Consider the following 7,937-nt stretch of genomic DNA (forward strand, 5'->3'; position numbering starts at 1 on the left):
ATAGCAGATCCAGTACAGGTATTACTTCGAAGATTTTCTATAATAGGAATTTCCGGGAGCCCACATGAAACTTTGCGTAGCTTTATATGAAACGCAGCCTTTTACTTCATCTTTGGTAATTGGTCCATTTAGAACGGAACATTGAAGCTATATAAAACTATAAAAAAAATTGGTTTGCATTAATTTCAGGTAAAATCATGATAACAGCATTTGAAAAAAATATAGCCTGAAACACATTGTGTGTATGACATTGCAGGGTTAACGCACGCTTTTTTTGTGTAACAACATCTGCAGAATCCCAAGGGACTTGTTGGTGCACGAGCCCGTAGCCAACATAGCCCAATGGATTCTGCAGATGTTGTTTCACGAAACATACGTGTGTTATCACTATTCTTGCATAAAACACAACTAAAATGCTTGAAATATCGAATAAAAAACAAGACTATTCAGCTGACATTAGCCGATCGAAGTCGGCCGTTTCAGGTTGTTATGGACACATGTTTTATTTATGCATTTCCAGGGCCTACAGAAACAGTGCATCTTTTATACATGTCGAACGGATATTCTTGATGTGGTAATTTCTGTAATATTAAATAGATGTAAAATAAGTTTGACTTCCCCTCTTTCCGATATATATCGGTAGGAACTTTAGCTTTAGAGGCTAGAAATTATGAGAAAATTGCATCCTGCCTTTACACAATTTGCAGGTGTAGTGAGGTGCCGACAGAACACAATTCTGCTTGGTTTAAATTAATAGTCTGTCCCTTACGCTTTTTTAAATGTAAACATTATCATGTAATAGAAATTGGTATCGATACCTATATTCTTCATATCGTTAGAAATGAAATCTCTAGGCCTATAACATAGAAAAGTTTGCTTTGCACCCCAACCCATCGCAATTAAAGTTTGATAAACACAAAAATTTGAATTTTTCCAACATCGATATAATCAACTTAGATTGAATTTATAATCTCAAACATGGTTGGTGAGATCTACAAATAAATTGAAAAATATATAATAAATACCTTCTGTTCCTCAATTGTTCATTAACTATGGAAAAATCCTTCAAACTTAACGCTTCGTCATGTTTATGCTTTACATTACACACCATCACTATATCAGTAGACTGCCCAGATGTGTAAAGTAGACACAAACATTTTTTAAAAGTTTTAGTGTAAGATTTAAAGTTAGCATGTCAACTTTCTCGACTCAAATTAATTTGAAAATCGAAATTGTATGTTTGTAAATGTTGTTTGCCTATCATTTTCAGGGATTAAATCGCGGCATGTAAACATACTTTGAGTCAAATACGCGTAATAATACAATAAAACAGAACGTCAATGCAGTCGCGTATCAAGAGAGGTAGCACTTATTACAAGTTAAAGTAAGGTTAGGTTGAAAAATGATATTTTTAATAGAAATGCAAATGAAAAGATTTCATAAGTCTCGGACCTTTCGACTTCGGCCAAAATTGATTCGGGATCCATGATTTGTTTACGTTGGACCCGCAACAGCATATTCAAAACGTTCACCAACAGCGCGTGCTCACGAGAATCTTCTTTTTTGTACACGTTTTTTCCCCTGTTTGTGCATGCCCGAAATCGACAAAAAAACAAAGGTTTTAGGCAAGAATGTACCGTCCTTAGACTAAAACAGTATAGAAGGAAATTCGGCGGCTATTTCAAGTATGCCTTTTTTGCCAGAAGCTTTGTCAACGAGAGATCAACCGAGACTTCCACTTTACACCGTCTGGATTTTTTATCAATGAGCTTTCTTTTCGACTGATAATCACACCATGTTTTTCTTTGTAGACAAGATAAGTTTTATTTTAAGTCAGCAAGACATATAACAATACAACATAAGCTCTGACTGAGCTTTTTAATCGACTACTGAAAACAAGTGTTGTAAGTAAAATAATTTCATTAGTACATAGTTAAAAAGCAAATTACCACTTAGTATTCTGCATAATTCATAAATACTAAATTATCTGAGTTTATATAATAACAAAAATACAATTATGTTAAGATTACATATCCTTATCTACACAAATGCACAAACACATTGCTAAAAGACATGACAAATAAACAGATGGTGGTCATAAAGAAGCAAGTATCACATGAGAGCTTATTCAAATGTGAAATTCTCATCAGCTCGTTTATAGTTAAAGGTATCACCAAAAGGACATAAAGATTTTTAACAAAATTCATAATACATAGCCTTTTAAGTGCAAATAGGTCACAATATATATCACATTTTATGTACTTAATATATCGTAAAACAAACACCAAATTTAGTTCACAAAAACAGGTATGTCAGCTTTGCTTTCAAACCTAAACAAATTCCAGTCCTGCATTTCAATATGCTTTCTTTTTGCATTTTAAAAGGTTTTATAACACAAAATATATCTACCCATCAAAAAGCTTTAGAAATACCCCTCTCGTACAAATTCGCGTTTGTCATGAAGATAAGTATCAAAAAGGAAAACATCACATAAAAAAGAGTGTGAGAAACAATACTCGTACAACAAGTAGTAATATGATCTTGAAGTAAAACAAGGTAAACGTTTATCAGGTTATAGGAAAACTTCTTTTAAATGAAGTGTCAATTTAATTTACATTGTATCAGTAATCTAAATGCATGAGAAAATACTAGCATTCAGCTTTATAAAATCCGTTTTCAAGGTTTTATGGCATATTCAGTCACTTATGTTGGTGAGACATTTCTAATTCTACTTCTAGTTGGCGCTTATTTTGGCGATATTTCATTAGGTACACGAATTGCACACTTACATGTAAATATACCCAGTCTCACCTCCGACACTTCAAAATTAGCAAAGTTTAGGTTGTAAATGAGCAGTTTTTAATACTCCCAAAACATGTCTAGTGTTTTCTTCATTGTTCATTATATATAAACAATTTGACCATTAACATACCACTGAGTATATGGTGTACACAGTCCTTATATTTGATATATGTGAATGCTTTGTGTATTTTACAAACAACTTACGCTATCTTTCTCGTCATGCCTTTTTTCCCGGATGTATTAAAAAATGCGCTTTCCAAACGCTTGACAATTGCTTTCAAGCAAATGATACTTGTTAAACGTCTCGTTTTCTACATCCAACATCTCTAAAAGGGCTTTTACATTCACATTTGAAGAATCCTTTATTTCTAGTGTTATTTGTGCCCCTCCACTTCTCTTTTGGCCCAGAATGTTGTCTCTAACTGCTGATTCATTCTTGCTTCTTTGTATGATTATTTCTGTATCATTCTTCTCTATGGACCACCACCAACTATTCGTTTTAAATACGACAAATCTGTGATAAAACCACCACCATATTCCTGGGATATTGTTAAGCGGAACTTTGTAGGATTGGACTAGTAGTATGCTCTCTCTCGAGTCTTCCATTATTTCTTTTTCGTTCAGTATAGTGCGACTCGTGGCAATCAAACCATTTGCATTTTTGTCAACCTCCGGGTAATATGAGACCCGACCGGCCCAATTTTGTTTGCTACTAGACGATCCCATTCCTATAAAAGATGTTGACACAATGAATCTAAACTAGTTGGTATCCCTCAAATGCTTCGTGTTGATTATTGAATCGGGGAAAAGATGCTTATTATAACAAATGGAATAAATCAGGAGTGTACTGTAAAATTTGATTGAAGTGCCACAAATACAACGCTGTGATAAGTTCAAACTAGGGATGTTTTATGTAATAGATACTACAATTAACATTACATCTAAATTGTTAGTTGAACAGAACAATATGGGTATTAGTTTGAGTGATAAAGCTCGCATATACTTTGAATAGCAAACTAAATACATTTGTATCCAGACCTGTAAGCCTGGGTATATTTGAAATAGTTTTGCTTGCAATTTATTATTAACTTTTTGAGATAAATATTTTCGGTTGTACTAACGTGATAATGTTAATGGCATATTATGGAATAACACGTGAATTCTTTGTAATGGAAAAAACCCCAAGAAAATTCGATGAATTGGTATCCCCCGTCTGATGGGTTTGTGGTGAGGAATGGCAAAGACATATATCCGTAAAAGTGTTAAGGATGTTACTAAGAAGCAACTAATTTTATTACAACACAGTATTTACCCTAAGGGGTACCAAATGTTTAAAGACGCTATAGTTCTCACTCAGTTTTATTAACGTTTCGGCCTTAAGGCCTTTATCAAAATGACAAATTCCGAGAATTACTCTACATCATGGCGTCTCATAATATAACAACATTTGAAATACAAAACCGGAACTGACGTAACGCTATTAAACGTCAACGTCAGATCCCGCTAAAAAGTGATACACATTTATGATGCACAAGGACTGTCTTCTGGCCTAATGAAGATATGATTAAAAGGTAAAAGACTTAAAGTGCAGAAACACATCAAGCTAGTGAAGTCCCAATGCTATCATGGGAGACAACTTAAAATTATATCCTAATCAATTCGTTGGTAGGACAATGAAAATTTATATACCATAGATATATGACAAACAAAAAGCTAAAACAAACAAAGATACTCAGATATTATGAGACGCCATGATGTAGAGTAATTCTCGGAATTTGTCATTTTGATAAAGGCTTTAAGGCCGAAACGTTAATAAAACTGAGGGGACACCTGCACTTTACCGGTACGCACATTAAATAAATACTCCCCATTTATTCTTATGGGGGCTACTGCCCCCACACCCCCGTATATCTTTTTTCTTTAATGAATAGATTATTGTTACAATTTATTTAAATGATTGTAATGAGCACATCCTGCCTTTTACAATCCTAGCAGGAAGTGCGTACCAGTAAAGTGCATTCTAGCCAAACTGAGTGAGAACCATAGAGTCTTTAATTTTATTACGTTTGAACTTAAAAGAACAGATGTCCTTAAGAGAGCACAATAAAGTAAGAAATATGGAACGTTGGTGGTGACGGGTGTGTATGTGTGTGTGGGGGGTGGGGGGGAGGGGGTGGCGGGGATTAAAACTTCACATATTGATAAATGTTCATGGAAGGTTTGACATTTTTGTCACATGTTGATAATAAGTATTGAAGGGATTTTTTTTTTTTGGGGGGGGGGGGGGGGGGGGGGGGGGGGGGGGCACAATCGGGGTGGCGGTGGTGACTGGGTGAAAGAGCGAGGTGGTGGGGGGAAGGGTACAATTATGCATGTTGATAAATTTTCATGAAAGGTTTAAGGTTTAAGCAATTGAAAAGAAAAATGTGGTCGGAGGTGGAGAGGGGGAGGGCGTGACCAGGGCGTTGAGGGTGACCGGTTGTTGGTACACAACTTCACATGTTGCTAATAAATGTCCAAGGATAGAAATGAAAGATGTTTGATAACATTTTACGAATTGGTTAGTTTGTTATATACAAGTACAAACTGTTTGTGGATTTTAAACAATTAAAGGACAATAACTCTGAAGTTACTAAAGAGATCTGACGAAATTGTGTGCTCACTACCACATTATGGTGATCTAAATTCAATTTAAGATTCACAGTTCTAGGTCAAATATAGCAGAAATTGCCATATTTATAGTTAACACTAGAAACTACCAAGGGCCATAACTCTATTACTTGGGCAATCTGACTGAAATTTGACGTGCCGCATTTCATTATAGTGGTGAACATACACATGAGGTTTTATTTAAATATTCTAAACCACTTCCAAGATATGGCTCCGGACGGAAAGATGGACGGACGCACAGTTAATGCCAAAACTATACCCTCCCTCTACGGCGGGGGATAACTAAATATAGAGGGTATTTGTTTGCTTAGTATAAGATTGAAATATCTTTCATGAGTGAACATAGATGCATTTTTTTTTACGAGAGACATAGCCAAGAGTGAAAACGTAAAATTATGGCGTTCATGAGTGAAAGATATTTTGATCTTACATGTAAAACAAACACATTTTCTTTATGTTTCATGCTTTGGCTAAATTTTCCAATTTTATAGTGTCTTAACGATTTTTCATTGTGAAAATAACAGATATATTTCATTCTAATACTTCGATAATTCACTGACAAACATGTAATAAAACTATTTACTTTATCTTTGTCCTTGAAATTATCTTGCATAAATCGAACTACAAACAAAGACAGCAAATATACTAGTACTTTATCCGAGTCTATCCCGAAATGGCATCGCTTATATAAATACACTCTTATTGTGTTTACATATAACAGTTAGTTGTGCCATTTAAAGTGATCTAACTGTACGGCATAGGTATATGATGACTAAAGCTCTAGTTTAACACTATATGGAAAACATGTTTTTTACTGTAAAACAAATAGAAATTAATTTATTGAGTCAAAAATTATTTTCAAACTTGATTAAGCAGTATGCAGAGTTGTAAAATATAATTTTCTTCATAAGAAATTATATTTCATCTTTATTACAGCATGTAAAAAAACGACAATAATTCAAAAAGTTTAACCTGCGTAAATTGCACTTTCTGTTTGACTCCAGGTTATATTGCGCATGCGCTGTATATACTAATAGATTGAGGACAAAGAACACTAAAATTTCAAGTGAGTTGGACTATATAGGTAAGAGGATTAGTATAATTCGCAAAGCTGTCTTACCTTCTTATTGACAACACGACCCAACTACGACAATGGCATTGCTGCTGATAAAATAAGTCGAAATATGAGCCCAAATATTCCTGCCAGGACAATTGAGGCTAGTTTAATTTTCTTGCCAGGTTTATTTACAGAGTGTTTCAAAACAATATATACATTGTTATCAAGGTAGAGGATTCTTAGGAATAAATTTGAAAGTATAAAATGAGATAGGAATAACGAAGTTAATACATATAAAATTGAGAATGCCAAATAAGGTAATAACAGACAGTACATTAATTAGTACTGACAAGAAACAAACAAGACACAATATACATAGAGATGATGTCATCCAAATTAAAGCCAACTCGGCCCTTTAAACAGCACCAGCTTATCTTTTTTTTTTAATTCAAGGAACATATTTTTATTTTGTGTTGTCTTGTAATAGTGTCGTTCACGCTATACCTAATAAATTTTATAAACTATGAAGAGTGGTTGTTTTATCAAGACATCTGTTAATTACCTATATACCCTGCTGCCAACAAGTACGGGTAAGAGGATTCATATATATACGCATTTCTAGTCTATCCCGATGAAGAGTTGTATGCAAGAGCATATCAATATATTCAAGTGATGTATCATGGTGCATATATTTTTCACGAATCTGGTTGTTAATATCTTATCGGGAATTGCATCGTTTAAGAGTGTAGTTGTGCATATATATGTATGCATTTGAATAATGTTAGATATCAACAGGAAGTCTTTTTAAATTCAGACTTGTGTAAACTTGTTTCCAACAAAGATAAAGGTAAGAAAAAAATCAAGCAGAACTTTAAAATAGTTAAATGTAGTTTGACCGTATTAAACAGGCTAGAGCATTAGTGCTATCTACGTGTTACTTTATGAAGTATGTGAACTCGAAATTTCGAGTTACAGTTACGTACCTACCTAAGTTCATATTTCAAAGAGTTTGAGCTATCTTACTCGAAATTTCTTCTTACTAGATCGACATTTCGAATTAAGTTACTAGAGAATTTGATTAACTATTCTAATATGCTTGTCTCTGTTAAAACACTCTTACGCTAAAATGACGTCACGTTAATGTGCGGTGACGTCAAAGTTTTTGTTGCGACCAAGAAAGAGCGCTACTATATTTTAACGGTAATACGTTACAAGTAATTATTACAAATTATTACGCCCTACATATAACCACCCATCGTGCATAAATAGTGTTAAAGCACTCTCTTCCTATAAATTATTTCTTAAATATATAATACTCCATAATTTCGACTATGTATCTCGACATTTCGACTTAACTATTCTATGATTAAAACTGGATTTCGATAACGACCATTGCCGGTTCGGTCTC

At 34.0% G+C, this 7,937-nt stretch overlaps 1 long non-coding RNA gene across 1 annotated transcript; it reads right to left on the reverse strand.

Moving 5' to 3' along the window:
• Positions 1-3,199: 3,199 nt before the first annotated feature.
• LOC128556137 (uncharacterized) lies at positions 3,200-6,493 on the reverse strand. Its single transcript, XR_008370423.1, has 2 exons — positions 6,445-6,493; positions 3,200-3,530 (listed from the first exon to the last, which is right to left on the reverse strand). It is a non-coding gene; the product is annotated as an uncharacterized LOC128556137 (long non-coding RNA).
• Between the last annotated feature and the right edge of the window lie 1,444 nt (positions 6,494-7,937).

Source organism: Mercenaria mercenaria, chromosome 4, assembly GCF_021730395.1.
Source record: "Mercenaria mercenaria strain notata chromosome 4, MADL_Memer_1, whole genome shotgun sequence".
Lineage (NCBI taxonomy): Eukaryota > Metazoa > Mollusca > Bivalvia > Venerida > Veneridae > Mercenaria > Mercenaria mercenaria.